The sequence below is a fragment of the Rhipicephalus microplus genome, unplaced genomic scaffold (assembly GCF_043290135.1).
Source record: "Rhipicephalus microplus isolate Deutch F79 unplaced genomic scaffold, USDA_Rmic scaffold_12, whole genome shotgun sequence".
NCBI lineage: Eukaryota > Metazoa > Arthropoda > Arachnida > Ixodida > Ixodidae > Rhipicephalus > Rhipicephalus microplus.
The window spans coordinates 9,667,870-9,681,583 of NW_027464585.1; the positions used below are offsets into that span (position 1 = coordinate 9,667,870).

Genomic DNA, 13,714 nt, shown 5'->3' on the forward strand with positions numbered 1-13,714 from the left:
CGGCTGTTAACCAAAAGTTTGGAGGTTCGAGCCCTCCAGGGAGTTGTGTGTTGCTTTTATTTCTTTGCGCCTACAGCTTTGAAGATATGTTCTGATGGTGGTGAGAGTGGAGCACGACTGTCTCCGTGGCGTAATTGGCTAGCGCGATGGGGTATTAACCAAAAGGTTGGAGGTTCGAGCCCACCCAGCGGTGGTGCGGCGCTTTTTTTTCTTTGGGCTGATAGCTCTGAACAAATGTTGTGACGGTGGTGAGAGTGGAGCACGACTGTCTCCGTGGCGTAATTGGCTAGCGCGATGGGCTATTAACCGAAAGGTTGGACGCTCGAGCCCACCCGGTGGTGGTGCGGCGCTTTTTTCCTCTGGGCTGATAGCTCTGAAGAAATGTTCTGACGGTGGTGAGAGTGGAGCACGACTGTCTCCGTGGCGCAATTGGCTAGCGCGATCGGCTGTTAACCGAAAGGTTGGAGGTTCGAGCTCTCCCGGGCGTGGTGTGTTGCTTTTTTCTTTGGGCTGATAGCTTTGAAGATATGTTCTGATGGTGGTGAGAGTGGAGCAGGACTGCCTCCATGGCGCAATTGGCTAGCGCGATCGGCTGTTAACCGAAAGGTTGGAGGTTCGAGCCCACCTGGTGGTGGTGCGGTGCTTTTTTTTCTTTGGGCTGATAGCTCTGAAAAAATGTTCTGACGGTGGTGAGAGTGGAGCAGGACTGTCTCCGTGGCGCAATTGGCTAGCGCGATCGGCTGGTAACCGAAAGGTTGGAGGTTCGAGCCCACGCGGTGGTGGTGCGGTGCTTTTTTTCTTTGGGCTGATAGCTTTGAAGACATGTTGTGATGGTGGTGAGAGTGGAGCACGACTGTCTCCGTGGCACAATTGGCTAGCGCGATGGGCTGTTAACTGAAAGGATGGAGGTTCGAGCCCTCCCAGGAGTGGTGTGTTGCTTTTTTTTCTTTGGGCTGATAGCTTTGAAGATATGTTCTGATGGTGGTGAGAGGGGAACAGGACTGTCTCCATGGCGCAATTGGCTAGCGCGATCGGCTGTTAACCGAAAGGTTGGAGGTTCGAGCCCACCCGGTGGTGGTGCGGCGCTTTTTTTCTTTGGGCTCATAGCTCTGAAGAAATGTTCTGACGGTGGTGAGAGTGGAGCACGACTGTCTCCGTGGCGCAATTGGCTAGCGCGATTGGCCGTTAACCGAAACGTTGGAGGTTCGAGCCCACCCGATGGTGGTGCGGCGCTTTTTTTTCTTTGGGCTGATAGCTCTGAAGAAATGTTCTGACGGTGGTGAGAGTGGAACCGGACGGTCTCCGATGCGGAAGTGGCTAGCGCGATCGGCTGTTAACCGAAAGGTTGGACGCTCGAGCCCACCCGGTGGTGGTGACGCGCTTTTTTTCCTTTGGGCTGATAGCTCTGAAGAAATGTTCTACGGTGGTGTGAGTGGAGCATGACTGTCTCCGTGGCGCAATCGGCTAGCGCGATCGGCTGGTAACCGAAAGGTTGGAGGTTCGAGCCCACGCGGTGGTGGTGCGGTGCTTTTTTTCTTTGGGCTGATAGCTTTGAAGATATGTTGTGATGGTGGTGAGAGTGGAGCACGACTGTCTCCGTGGCGCAATTGCCTAGCGCGATGGGCTGTTAACTGAAAGGTTGGAGGTTCGAGCCCTCCCAGGAGTGGTGTGTTGCTTTTTTTGTTTGGGCTGATAGCTTTGAAGATATGTTCTGATGGTGGTGAGAGTGGAGCAGGACTGTCTCCATGGCGCCATTGGCTAGCACGATCGGCTGTTAACCGAAAAGTTGGAGGTTCGAGCCCACCCGGTGGTGGTGCGGCGCTTTTTTTCTTTGGGCTCATAGCTGTGAAGAAATGATCTGACGGTGGTGAGAGTGGAGCACGACTGTCTCCGTGGAGCAATTGGCTAGCGCGATTGGCCGTTAACCGAAACGTTGGAGGTTTGAGCCCACCCGATGGTGGTGCGGCGCTTTTTTTTCTTTGAACAGATAGCTCTGAAGAAATGTTCTGACGGTGGTGAGAGTGGAGCCGGACTGTCTGCGATGCGGAAGTGGCTAGCGCGATCGGCTGTTAAACGAAATGTTGGAGGTTCGAGCCCACCCGGGAGTGGTGTGTTGCTTTTTTCTTTGCGCTGATAGCTTTGAACATATGTTCTGGTGGTGGTGAGAGTGGAGCGGGACTGTCTCCGTGGCGCAATTGGCTAGCACGATCGGCTGTTAACCGAAAGGTTGGAGGTTCGAGCCCACACGGTCATGGTGTGGCGCTTTTTTTTCTTTCGTCTGATAGCTTTGAAGATATGTTCTGATGGTGGTAAGAGTGGAGCAGGACTGTCTCCGTGGCGCAATTGGCTAGCGCGATCGGCTGTTAACAGAAAAGTTGGAGGTTCGAGCCCTCTCGGGAGTGGTGTGTTGCTTTTTTTGTTTGGGCTGATAGCTTTGAAGATATGTTCTGATGGTGGCGAGAGTGGAGCAGGACTGTCTCCATGGCGCCATTGGCTAGCACGATCGGCTGTTAACCGAAATGTTGGAGGTTCGAGCCCACCCGGTGGTGGTGCGGTGCTTTTTTTTCTTTGGGCTGATAGCTCTGAAGAAATGTTCTGACGGTGGTGAGAGTGGAGCACGACTGTCTCCGTGGCGCGATTGGCTAGCGCGATTGGATGTTAATCGAAACGTTGGAGGTTCGAGCCCACCCGATGGTGGTGCGGCGCATTTTTTTCTTTGGGCTGATAGCTCTGAAGAAATGTTCTGACGGTGGTGAGAGTGGAGCCGGACTGTCTCCGATGCGGAAGTGGCTAGCGCGATCGGCTGTTAACCGAAAGGTTGGAGGTTCGAGCCCACCCGGGAGAGGTGTGTTGCTTTTTTCTTTGCGCTGATAGCTTTGAACATATGTTCTGGTGGTGGTGAGAGTGGAGCGGGACTGTCTCCGTGGCGCAATTGGCAAGCGCGATCGGCTCTTAACCGAAAGGTTGGAGGTTCGAGCCCACCCGGTGGTGGTGCAGCGCTTTTTTTCTTTCGGCTGATAGCTTTGAAGATATGTTCTGATGGTGGTGAGAGTGGAGCATGACTGTCTCCGTGGCGCAATTGGCTAGCGCGATGGGCTGTTAACTGAAAGGTTGGAGGTTCGAGCCCTCCCGGGACTGGTGTGTTGCTTTTTTTTCTTTGGGCTGATAGCTTTGAAGATATGTTCTGATGGTGGTGAGAGTGGAGCAGGACTGTCTCCGTGGCGCAATCGGCTAGCGCGATGGGCTGGTAACCGAAAGTTTGGAGGTTCGAGCCCATGCGGTGGTGGTGTCGGGCTTTTTTTTCTTTGGGCTGATAGCTTTGAAGATATGTTGTGATGGTGGTGAGAGTGGAGCACGACTGTCTCCGTGGCGCAATTGGCTAGCGCGATGGGCTGTTAACTGAAAGGTTGGAGGTTCGAGCCCTCCCAGGAGTGGTGTGTTGCTTTTTTTTCTTTGGGCTTATAGCTTTCAAGATATGTTCTGATGGTGGTGAGAGCGGAACAGGACTGTCTCCATGGGGCAATTGGCTAGCGCGATCGGCTGTTAACCGAAAGGTTGGAAGTTCGAGCCCACCCGGTGGTGGTGCGGCGCTTTTTTTTCTTTGGCTCATAGCTCTGAAGAAATATTCTGACGGTGGTGATAGTTGAGCACGACTGTCTCCGTGGCGCAATTGGCTAGCGCGATTGGCTGTTAACCGAAACGTTGGAGGTTCGAGCCCACCCGATGGTGGTGCGGCCCTTTTTTTTCTTTGGGCTGATAGCTCTGAAGAAATGTTCTGACGGTGGTGAGAGTGGAGCCGGACTGTCTCCGATGCGGAAGTTGCTAGCGCGATCGGCTGTTAACCGAAAGTTTGGAGGTTCGAGCCCACCCGGGAGAGGTGTGTTGCTTTTTTCTTTGCGCTGATAGCTTTGAACCTATGTTCTGGTGGTGGTGAGAGTGGAGCGGAACTGTCTCCGTGGCGCAATTGGCTAGCGCGATCGGCTCTTAACCGAAAGGTTGGAGGTTCGAGCCCACCCGGTGGTGGTGCAGCGCTTTTTTTCTTCCGGCTGATAGCTTTGTAGATATGTTCTGATGGTGGTGAGAGTGGAGCACGACTCTCTCCATGGCGCAATTGGCTAGCGTGATCGACTGTTAAGCGAAAGTATGGAGGTTTGAGCCTACCCGGTGGTGGTGCGGCGCTTTTTTTTCTTTGGGCTGATAGCTCTGAAGAAATGTTCTGACGGTGGTGAGAGTGGAGCATGACTGTCTCCGTGGCGCAATTGGCTAGCGCGATGGGCTGTTAACTGAAAGGTTGGAGGTTCGAGCCCTCCCGGGAGTGGTGTGTTGCTTTTTTTTCTTTGGGCTGATAGCTTTGAAGATATGTTCTGATAGCGGTGAGAGTGGAACAGGACTGTCTCCATGGCGCTATTGGCTAGCGCGATTGGCTGTTAACCGAAACGTTGGAGGTTCGAGCCCACCCGATGGTGGTGCGGCGCATTTTTTTCTTTGGGCTGATAGCTCTGAAGAAATGTTCTGACGGTGGTGAGAGTGGAGCCGGACTGTCTCCGATGCGGAAGTGGCTAGCGCGATCGGCTGTTAACCTTAAGGTTTGAGGTTCGAGCCCACCCGGGAGAGGTGTGTTGCTTTTTTCTTTGCGCTGATAGCTTTGAACATATGTTCTGGTGGTGGTGAGAGTGGAGCGGGACTGTCTCCGTGGCGCAATCGGCTAGCGCGATCGGCTCTTAACCGAAAGGTTGGAGGTTCGAGCCCACCCGGTGGTGGTGAGGCGCTTTTTTTTCGGCTGATAGCTTTGAAGATATGTTCTGATGGTGGTGAGAGTGGAGCACGACTCTCTTCATGGCGCAATTGGCTAGCGTGATCGACTGTTAAGCGAAAGTAGGGAGGTTTTAGCCCACCCGGTGGTGGTGCGCCGCTTTTTTTTTCTTTCGGCTGATAGCTTTGAAGATATGTTGTGATGGTGGTGAGAGTGGAGCACGACTGTCTCCGTGGCTCAATTGGCTAGCGCGATGGGCTGATAACTGAAAGGTTGGAGGTTCAAGCCCTCCCAGGAGTGGTGTGTTGCTTTTTTTTCTTAGGGCTGATAGCTTTGAAGAAATGTTGTGATGGTGGTGAGAGTGGAACAGGACTGTCTCCATGGCGCAATTGGCTAGCGCGATCGGCTGTTAACCGAAAGGTTGGAGGATCGAGCCCACCTGGTGGTGGTGCGGCGCTTTTTTTTCTTTGGGCTCATAGCTCTGAAGAAATAATCTGACGGTGGTGAGAGTGGAGCACGATTGTCTCCGTGGCGCAATTGGCTAGCGCGATTGGCTGTTAACCGAAACGTTGGAGGTTCGAGCCCACCCGATGGTGGTGCGGCACTTTTTTGTCTTTGGGCTGATAGCTCTGAAGAAATGTTCTGACGGTGGTCAGAATGGAGCCGGACTGTCTCCGATGCGGAAGTGGCTAGCGCGATCGGCTGTTAACCGAAATGTTGGAGGTTCGAGCCCACCCGGGAGTGGTGTGTTGCTTTTTTCTTTGCGCTGATAGCTTTGAACATATGTTCTGGTGGTGGTGAGAGTGGAGCGGGACTGTCTCCGTAGCGCGATTGGCTAGCGCGATTGGCTGTTAACCAAAAGTTTGGAGGTTCGAGCCCTCCCGGGAGTGGTGTGTTGCTTTTTTTTCTTAGCGCCTATAGCTTTGAAGATATGTTCTGACGGTAGTGAGAGTGGAGCATGACTGTCTCCTTGGCGCAATTGGCTAGCGCGATCGGCTGTTAACCGAAAGGTTGGAGGTTCGAGCCCTCCCGGGAGTGGTGTGTTGCTTTTTTCTTTGCGCTGATAGCTTTGAAGATATGATCTGATGGTGGTGAGAGTGGAGCAGGACTGTCTCCGTGGCGTAATTGGATAGCGATGGGCTATTAACCGAAATGTTGGACGCTAGAGCCCACCCGGTGGTGGTGCGGCGCTTTTTTTCCTTTGGGCTGATAGCTCTGAAGAAATGTTCTGACGGTGGTGAGAGTGGAGCATGACTGTCTCCGTGGCGCAATTGGCTAGCGTGATCGGCTGTTGACTGAAAGGTTTGAGGTTCAAGCCCTCCAGGGAGTGGTGTGTTGCTTTTTTTCTTTGGGCTGATAGCTTTGAAGATATGTTCTGATGGTGGTGAGAGTGGAGCAGGACTGTCTCTGTGGCGCAATCGGCTAGCGCGATCGGCTGGTAACCGAAAGTTTGGAGGTTCGAGTCCACGCGGTGGTGATGCGGTGCTTTTTTTTCTTTGGGCTGATAGCTTTGAAGATATTTGTGATGGTGGTGAGAGTGGAGCACGACTGTCTCCGTGGCACAATTGGCTAGCGCGATGGACTGGTAACTGAAAGGTTGGAGGTTCGAGCCCTCCCAGGAGTGGTGTGTTGCTTTTTTTTCTTTAATCTGATAGATTTGAAGATATGTTCTGATGGTGGTGAGAGTGTAGTAGGACTGTCTCCATGGCGCAATTGGCTAGCGCGATCGGCGGTTAACCGGACGGTTGGAGGTTTGAGCCCACCCGGTGGTGGTGCGGCGCTTTTTTTTCTTTGGGCTGATAGCTCTGAATAAATGTTCTGACGGTGTTGAGAGTGGAGCACGACTGTCTCCGTGGCGCTATTGGCTAGCGCGATTGGCTGTTAACTGAAACGTTGGAGGTTAGAGCCCACCCGACGGTGGTGCGGCGCTTTTTTTCTTTGGGCTGATAGCTCTGAAGAAATGTTCTGATGGTGGTGAGAGTGGAGCATGACTGTCTCCGTGGCGCAATTGGCTAGCGCGATGGGCTGTTAACTGAAAGGTTGGAGGTTCGAGCCCTCCCGGGAGTGGTGTGTTGCTTTTTTTTCTTTGGGCTGATAGCTTTGAAGATATGTTCTGATAGCGGTGAGAGTGGAACAGGACTGTCTCCATGGCGCTATTGGCTAGCGCGATTGGCTGTTAACCGAAACGTTGGAGGTTCGAGCCCACCCGATGGTGGTGCGGCGCATTTTTTTCTTTGGGCTGATAGCTCTGAAGAAATGTTCTGACGGTGGTGAGAGCGGAGCCGGACTGTCTCCGATGCGGAAGTGGCTAGCGCGATCGGCTGTTAACCTTAAGGTTTGAGGTTCGAGCCCACCCGGGAGAGGTGTGTTGCTTTTTTCTTTGCGCTGATAGCTTTGAACATATGTTCTGGTGGTGGTGAGAGTGGAGCGGGACTGTCTCCGTGGCGCAATCGGCTAGCGCGATCGGCTCTTAACCGAAAGGTTGGAGGTTCGAGCCCACCCGGTGGTGGTGAAGCGCTTTTTTTTCGGCTGATAGCTTTGAAGATATGTTCTGATGGTGGTGAGAGTGGAGCACGACTCTCTTCATGACGCAATTGGCTAGCGTGATCGACTGTTAAGCGAAAGTATGGAGGTTTGAGCCCACCCGCTGGTGGTGCGGCGCTTTATTTTTCTTTCGGCTGATAGCTTTGAAGATATGTTGTGATGGTGGTGAGAGTGGAGCACGACTGTCTCCGTGGCGCAATTGGCTAGCGCGATGGGCTGTTAACTGAAAGGTTGGAGGTTCGAGCCCTCCCAGGAGTGGTGTGTTGCTTTTTTTTCTTAGGGCTGATAGCTTTGAAGATATGTTGTGATGGTGGTGAGAGTGGAACAGGACTGTCTCCATGGCGCAATTGGCTAGCGCGATCGGCTGTTAACCGAAAGGTTGGAGGATCGAGCCCACCTGGTGGTGGTGCGGCGCTTTTTTTTCTTTGGGCTCATAGCTCTGAAGAAATAATCTGACGGTGGTGAGAGTGGAGCACGATTGTCTCCGTGGCGCAATTGGCTAGCGCGATTGGCTGTTAACCGAAACGCTGGAGGTTCGAGCCCACCCGATGGTGGTGCGGCGCTTTTTTGTCTTTGGGCTGATAGCTCTGAAGAAATGTTCTGACGGTGGCCAGAATGGAGCCGGACTGTCTCCGATGCGGAAATGGCTAGCGCGATCGGCTGTTAACCAAAATGTTGGAGGTTCGAGCCCACCCGGGAGTGGTGTGTTGCTTTTTTCTTTGCGCTGATAGCTTTGAACATATGTTCTGGTGGTGGTGAGAGTGGAGCGGGACTGTCTCCGTAGCGCGATTGGCTAGCGCGATCGGCTGTTAACCAAAAGTTTGGAGGTTCGAGCCCTCCCGGGAGTGGTGTGTTGCTTTTTTTTCTTAGCGCTTATAGCTTTGAAGATATGTTCTGACGGTAGTGAGAGTGGAGCATGACTGTCTCCTTGGCGCAATTGGCTAGCGCGATCAGCTGTTAACCGAAAGGTTGGAGGTTCGAGCCCTCCCGGGAGTGGTGTGTTGCTTTTTTCTTTGCGCTGATAGCTTTGAAGATATAATCTGATGGTGGTGAGAGTGGAGCACGACTGTCTCCGTGGCGTAATTGGATAGCGATGGGCTATTAACCGAAATGTTGGACGCTCGAGCCCACCCGGTGGTGGTGCGGCGCTTTTTTTCCTTTGGGCTGATAGCTCTGAAGAAATGTTCTGACGGTGGTGAGAGTGGAGCATGACTGTCTTCCTGGCGCAATTGGCTAGCGTGATCGGCTGTTGACTGAAAGGTTTGAGGTTCAAGCCCTCCCGGGAGTGGTGTGTTGCTTTTTTTCTTTGGGCTGATAGCTTTGAAGATATGTTCTGATGGTGGTGAGAGTGGAGCACGACTGTCTCTGTGGCGCAATCGGCTAGCGCGATCGGCTCGTAACCGAAAGTTTGGAGGTTCGAGCCCACGCGGTGGTGATGCGGTGCTTTTTTTTTCTTTGGGCGGATAGCTTTGAAGATATTTGTGATGGTGGTGAGAGTGGAGCACGACTGTCTCCGTGGCACAATTGGCTAGCGCGATGGACTGGTAACTGAAAGGTTGGAGGTTCGAGCCCTCCCAGGAGTGGTGTGCTGCTTTTTTTTCTTTGGTCTGATAGATTTGAAGATATGTTCTGATGGTGGTGAGAGTGTAGTAGGACTGTCTCCATGGCGCAATTGGCTAGCGCGATCGGCTGTTAACCGGAAGGTTGGAGGTTCGAGCCCACCCGGTGGTGGTGCGGCGCTTTTTTTTCTTCGGGCTGATAGCTCTGAATAAATGTTCTGACGGTGGTGAGAGTGGAGCACGACTGTCTCCGTGGCGCTATTGGCTAGCGCGATTGGCTGTTAACTGAAACGTTGGAGGTTCGAGCCCACCCGATGGTGGTGCGGCGCTTTTTTTTCTTTGGGCTGATAGCTCTGAAAAAATGATCCGACGGTGGTGAGAGTGGAGCAGGACTGTCTCCGTGGCGCAATTGGCTAGCGCGATGGGCTATTAACCGAAAGGTTGGACGCTCGAGCCCACCCGGTGGTGGTGCGGCGCTTTTTTCCTCTGGGCTGATAGCTCTGAAGAAATGTTCTGACGGTGGTGAGAGTGGAGCACGACTGTCTCCGTGGCGCAATTGGCTAGCGCGATCGGCTCTTAACCTAAAGGTTGGAGGTTCGAGCCATCCTGGGAGTGGTGTGTTGCTTTTTTTTCTTTGGGCTGATAGCTTTGAAGATATGTTGTGATGGTGGGGAGAGTGGTGCAGGACTGCCTCCGTGGCGCAATTGGCTAGCGCGTTCGGCTCTTAACCGAAAGGTTGGAGGTTCGAGCCCACCCGGTGGTGGTGCAGCGCTTTTTTTTTTCGGCTGATAGCTTTGAAGATATGTTCTGATGCAGGTGAGAGTGGAACAGGACTGTCTTCATGGCGCAATTGGCTAGCGCGATCGGCTGTTAACTGAAAGGTTGGAGGTTCGAGCCCACCCGGTAGTGGTGCGGCGCTTTTTTTTCTTTGGCTCATAGCTCTGAAGAAATATTCTGACGGTGCTGAGAGTGGAGCACGACTGTCTCCGATGCGGAAGTGGCTAGCGCGATCGGCTGTTAACCGAAATGTTGGAGGTTCGAGCCCACCCGGGAGTGGTGTGTTGCTTTTTTCTTTGCGCTGATAGCTTTGAACATATGTTCTGGTGGTGGTGAGAGTGGAGCGGGACTGTCTCCGTAGCGTGATTGGCTAGCGCGATCGGCTGTTAACCAAAAGTTTGGAGGTTCGAGCCCTCCCGGGAGTGGTGTGTTGCTTTTTTTTGCGCTTATAGCTTTGAAGATAAGTTCTGGTGGTGGTGGGAGTGGAGCGGGACTGTCTCCGTGGCGCAATTGGCTAGCACGATCGGCTGTTAACCGAAAGGTTGGAGGTTCGAGCCCACACGGTCATGGTGTGGCGCTTTTTTTTTCTTTCGTCTGATAGCTTTGAAGATATGTTCTGATGGTGGTGAGAGTGGAGCAGGACTGTCTCCGTGGCGCAATTGGCTAGCGCGATCGGCTGTTAACAGAAAAGTTGGAGGTTCGAGCCCTCTCGGGAGTGGTGTGTTGCTTTTCTCTTTGCGCGTATAGCTTTTGTTCTGATGGTGGTGAGAGTGGAGCATGACTGTCTCCGCGGCGCAATTGGCTAGCGCGTTCGGCTGTTAACCGAAAGGTTCGAGGTTCAAGTCCTCCCGGGTGTGGTGTGTTGCTTTTTTCTTTGCGCTGATAGCTTTGGAGATACGTTCTGTTGGTGGTGAGAAAGGACACGACTCTCTCCGTGGCGCAATTGGCTGGCGCGATCGGCTGTTAACCAAAAGGTTGGAGGTTCGAGCCCACCCGGTGGTGGTGCGGCGCTTTTTTCCTTTGGGCTGATAGCTCTGAAGAAATGTTCTGACGGTATTGAGAGTGGAGCAGGACTGTCTCCGTGGCGCAATTGGCTAGCGCGATGGGCTGTTAACCGAAAGGTTGGAGGTTCGAGCCCACCCGATGGTGGTGCGGCGCTTTTTTTTCTTTGGGCTGATAGCTCTAGAGAAATGTTCTGACGGTGGTGAGAGTGGAGCATGACTGTCTCGGTGGCGCAATTGGCAAGCGCGATCGGCTGTTAGCCAAAAGTTTGAAGGTTCGAGCCCTCCCGGGAGTGGTGTGTTGCTTTTTTCTTTGCGCTGATAGCTTTGAAGATATGTTGTGATGGTGGTGAGAGGGGAGCACGACTGTCTCCGTGGCACAATTGCCTAGCGCGATGGGCTGTTAACTGAAAGGTTGGAGGTTCGAGCCCTCCCAGGAGTGGTGTGTTGCTTTTTTTTTCTTTGGGCTGATAGCTTTGAGATATGTTCTGATGGTGGTGAGAGTGGAGCAGGACTGTCTCCATGGCGCCATTAGCTAGCGCGATCGGCTATTAACCGAAAGGTTGGAGGTTCGAGCCCACCCGATGGTGGTGCAGCGCTTTTTTTCTTTGGGCTGATAGCTCTAGAGAAATGTTCTGACGGTGGTGAGAGTGGAGCATGACTGTCTCGGTGGCGCAATTGGCAAGCGCGATCGGCTGTTAGCCAAAAGTTTGAAGGTTCGAGCCCTCCCGGGAGTGGTGTGTTGCTTTTTTCTTTGCGCTGATAGCTTTGAAGATATGTTATGATGGTGGTGAGAGTGAAGCAGGACTGTCTCCGTGGCGCAATTGGGTAGCGCGATCGGCTGTTAACAGAAAAGTTGGAGGTTCGAGCCCTCTCGGGAGTGGTGTGTTGCTTTTTTCTTTGCGCTTATAGCTTTTGTTCTGATGGTGGTGAGAGTGGAGCATGACTGTCTCCGCCGCGCAATTGGCTAGTGCGATCGGCTGTTAACCGAAAGGTTCGAGGTTCAAGTCCTCCCGGAAGTGGTGTGTTGCTTTTATCTTTGCGCTGATAGCTTTGGAGATATGTTCTGTTGGTGGTGAGAAAGGAGAACGACTTTCTCCGTGGCGCAATTGGCTAGCGCGATCGGCTGTTAACTAAAAGGTTGGAAGTTCGAGCCCACCCGGTGGTGGTGCGGCACTTTTTTCCTTTGGGCTGATAGCTCTGAAGAAATGTTCTGACGGTAGTGAGAGTGGAGCAGGACTGTCTCCGTGGCGCACTTGGCTAGCGCGATGGGCTGTTAACCGAAAGGTTGGAGGTTGGAGCCCACCCGATGGTGGTGCGGCGCTTTTTTTTCTTTGGGGTTGATAGCTCTAGAGAAATGTTCTGACGGTGGTGAGAGTGGAGCATGACTGTCTCGGTGGCGCAATTGGCAAGCGCGATCGGCTGTTAGCCAAAAGTTTGAAGGTTCGAGCCCTCCCGGGAGTGGTGTGTTGCTTTTTTCTTTGCGCTGATAGCTTTGAAGATATGTTCTGATGGTGGTGACAGTGAAGCACGACTGTCTCCGTGGCGTAATTGGCTAGCGCGATGGGCTATTAACCGAGATGTTGGACGCTCGAGCCCACCCGGTGGTGGTGCGGCGCTTTTTTTCCTTTCGGCTGATAGCTCTGAAGAATTGTTCTGACGGTGGTGAGAGTGGAGCGCGACTGTCTCCGTGGCGCAATTGGCTAGCGCGATCGGCTGTTAACCGAAAGGTTGGAGGTTCGAGCCCTCCCGGTAGTGGTGCGGCGCTTTTTTTTCTTTGGGCTGATAGCTTTGAAGATATGTTCTGATGGTGGTGAGAGTAGAGCACGACTGTCTCTGTGGCGCAATCGGCTAGCGCGATCGGCTCGTAACCGAAAGTTTGGAGGTTCGAGCCCACGCGGTGGTGATGCGGTGCTTTTTTTTTCTTTGGGCGGATAGCTTTGAAGATATTTGTGATGGTGGTGAGAGTGGAGCACGACTGTCTCCGTGGCACAATTGGCTAGCGCGATGGACTGGTAACTGAAAGGTTGGAGGTTCGAGCCCTCCCAGGAGTGGTGTGCTGCTTTTTTTTCTTTGGTCTGATAGATTTGAAGATATGTTCTGATGGTGGTGAGAGTGTAGTAGGACTGTCTCCATGGCGCAATTGGCTAGCGCGATCGGCTGTTAACCGGAAGGTTGGAGGTTCGAGCCCACCCGGTGGTGGTGCGGCGCTTTTTTTTCTTCGGGCTGATAGCTCTGAATAAATGTTCTGACGGTGGTGAGAGTGGAGCACGACTGTCTCCGTGGCGCTATTGGCTAGCGCGATTGGCTGTTAACTGAAACGTTGGAGGTTCGAGCCCACCCGATGGTGGTGCGGCGCTTTTTTTTCTTTGGGCTGATAGCTCTGAAAAAATGATCTGACGGTGGTGAGAGTGGAGCAGGACTGTCTCCGTGGCGCAATTGGCTAGCGCGATGGGCTATTAACCGAAAGGTTGGACGCTCGAGCCCACCCGGTGGTGGTGCGGCGCTTTTTTCCTCTGGGCTGATAGCTCTGAAGAAATGTTCTGACGGTGGTGAGAGTGGAGCACGACTGTCTCCGTGGCGCAATTGGCTAGCGCGATCGGCTGTTAACCTAAAGGTTGGAGGTTCGAGCCATCCTGGGAGTGGTGTGTTGCTTTTTTTTCTTTGGGCTGATAGCTTTGAAGATATGTTGTGATGGTGGGGAGAGTGGAGCAGGACTGCCTCCGTGGCGCAATTGGCTAGCGCGTTCGGCTCTTAACCGAAAGGTTGGAGGTTCGAGCCCACCCGGTGGTGGTGCAGCGCTTTTTTTTCTTTCGGCTGATAGCTTTGAAGATATGTTCTGATGCAGGTGAGAGTGGAACAGGACTCTCCTTATGGCGCAATTGGCTAGCGCGATCGGCTGTTAACCGAAAGGTTGGAGGTTCGAGCCCACCCGGTAGTGGTGCGGCGCTTTTTTTTCTTTGGCTCATAGCTCTGAAGAAATATTCTGACGGTGCTGAGAGTGGAGCACGACTGTCTCCGATGCGGAAGTGGCTAGCGCGATCGGCTGTTAACCGAAATGTTGGAGGTTCGAGCCCACC

General features: G+C 53.1%; 2 non-coding genes across 2 annotated transcripts; both read left to right on the forward strand.

Moving 5' to 3' along the window:
* The first annotated feature begins 9,545 nt into the window (after window positions 1–9,545).
* TRNAK-CUU (transfer RNA lysine (anticodon CUU)) lies at window positions 9,546–9,619 on the forward strand. Its single transcript has one exon. It is a non-coding gene; the product is annotated as a tRNA-Lys (tRNA).
* Window positions 9,620–13,353: 3,734 nt separating this feature from the next.
* Window positions 13,354–13,427, forward strand: TRNAK-CUU (transfer RNA lysine (anticodon CUU)). Its single transcript has one exon. It is a non-coding gene; the product is annotated as a tRNA-Lys (tRNA).
* The last annotated feature ends 287 nt before the right edge of the window (window positions 13,428–13,714 follow it).